The sequence below is a fragment of the Trachypithecus francoisi genome, unplaced genomic scaffold (genome assembly GCF_009764315.1).
Source record: "Trachypithecus francoisi isolate TF-2019V2 unplaced genomic scaffold, Tfra_2.0 Lachesis_group16, whole genome shotgun sequence".
In the NCBI taxonomy this organism is placed as follows: Eukaryota; Metazoa; Chordata; class Mammalia; order Primates; family Cercopithecidae; genus Trachypithecus; species Trachypithecus francoisi.
Genome location: NW_022681461.1, coordinates 8,736,228 through 8,738,447, shown reverse-complemented (window position 1 = coordinate 8,738,447; position 2,220 = coordinate 8,736,228). Strand labels below are relative to the sequence as shown.

Sequence of the window (2,220 nt, the reverse complement as noted above, 5' to 3'; positions counted from 1 at the left end):
ATTAGTGTACCTCTCAATCCTTTAAAAACAATGGAAAAGAAAAAAATCAAGCTGCTCCCAAAATGTCTTATACCATTCTTTTTGTTGTTGTTTGTTTGTTTTGAGACAGAGTCTCGCTTTGTCACTCAGGCTGGACTGCAATGGCACCATCTCAGCTCTCTGCAACTTCTGCCTCCCAGATTCAAGTAATTCTCCTGCCTCAGCCTCCCTCGTAGCTGGGATTACAGGCACCTGCCATCCCGCCCAGCTAATTTTTGTATTTTTTGTAGAGACAGGGTTTCACCATGTTGGCCAGGCTGGTCTTGAACTCCTGACCTCAAGCGATTTGCCCACCTCGGCCTCCCACAGTGCTGGGATTACAGGTGTGAGCCACCACGCCCTGCCTTATACCATTCTTTAAAAAAGGAAACTGTTTCTTTTCACTTTACACCCACCCCCATCCCAATTTCAAAATACATCATTTAATTGTCTTGTTCACGGACATTTCCAAGATGGGATTTTATATTTTGCTCCCTTAAATTCTAGTTACCACAAAACCCAAACTCCTTTATTGAAGGAGTTTGGTCCAGCTGATGTTGGTATATCCCTTCCAGAATTCTTCATCCTCATCTTTGCTTCTGGAAGCATTTCCTCGGGTTCATTCCCTGACCCGAGTGTGATGGCCATGGCTGATGCCTTCTTTGTCCTCTGACTACCTAGGGCAAATCCAGTGCGGAGATCTGTTGGGAGGTCTCCTCCCGACCTTTCTCAGGGCTGCGACTGGAGCTTTCCCCTCCATTACTAGAAGAAACGGTCTTCGTTTTCACAGGTTTTTCTGCTTCCTCTTCAGGTCCTCTGGCGGCTCCAGCTCGCTGAGACTTCTGGGGCTTCTCCTCTCTCGCCCTCCCCTCCGCCATTTTCCCCACCGTGGCCTCCCCTGCTGTGTTCCTGACAAAGCCTGCTTCTGCCTGACTGCCTATGCCAGCCCACACAAATAGACCTCCAAGTGTGCTTGCCATTGATGGATAACATACATGTTTATAGAAAGCAAGCTAACAAGCTACAGTTTCTAAAACATACCCCAAGAGTAAGCGCGGTGTTGTCCACCCACCACAGTCTGCCTCCGTCCCCGGCGCAGGGCTCCGGGGGCCCAGAGGGTGGCGTTTCTTGCAGGCTCCGCGGTCAGCCCAGGCCAGGCCTCCCCAGGCCTCTGCCTTCCTTCCCTATGAAGGCCGCGGAGGAAGCACCTCCTCACGGTGGCCACTCCGGCGCCGCAGGGAGACGCTGCCTGGTCACACCAGAGTGAGGTAACTGACCAGACTCAGCAGGGAAGGGCAACAGGAAACCCAGAACCAACCTGCGCCTGCCATTCCCGGCTCCGCGGCTCTCGCACAGCTCCTCCGCCTCCGAGCCCCTGAGGTCAGCTTCTGGGGCATTAGTTTGCTTTGGGAGAAGCTGTGGTGTGGACCAGGCTTCCGTGTCGAGGGTGCTAAGGGCCAGAGAGAGCAGCAACAGCTTTTCCCCAAAGCGTCTCTCTGGATGTCGCTGGTGGTTTTAGGGCTGCTTGATGCCTGGCTAGGTAGTGTCCCGGCTGGGTCTCTGTTCCAGAACTCGTGGAAGCCACCTAATATAATTTACTAAGACCCATCCAGCTTTTTCCTTTTTCAAAGTGGGTTTTGTTGTCTGCAGCCAAGAACTCTGACCAATGTTTCATCCTTCAGGTTCTGAGACATCACTACACTGAGGAGATACCAGCACATACCTCAGTGCCAGGGCCCAACGGCATGAAGCATTTGCACCCAGCATTGCACATGCAGCATTTACACCCTGCATCATACATGTAGCATTCACACACTGCAGTATACATGCATCGCCTACTCCCAGGGTATGATACACCCTGCAGCATGCATGTTTCACTCACATCCTGTATCACACATGCAGCATATATACTCTACATCATACATGTATCATTTTCACGCTGCACTGCACATGCAGCATTTGCACACTTTATTGTACACGTTAATTAGGCTGTCTGCCTCCCACATGTTTTTGACAACAGAACCTGCTCTTTTCATGGCTGTACCCCCCTAGAGCTCAGGCTTATGCCTGCCACATGTTTGATGCTTAGTGGGGCCACCCGCCTTTTTCGCCAGCCAAGCATCCTTTCTTTACATTTCCCTTGCCCTATGTGGAGTCCAACATGTTTGGTTTGACTGGGGTGTAACTAAAAATAACCTATTA

At 50.9% G+C, this 2,220-nt stretch overlaps 1 pseudogene; it reads right to left on the bottom strand.

The window, feature by feature from the left end:
• Positions 1-547: 547 nt before the first annotated feature.
• Positions 548-896, bottom strand: LOC117099296 (annotated as a pseudogene).
• Between the last annotated feature and the right edge of the window lie 1,324 nt (positions 897-2,220).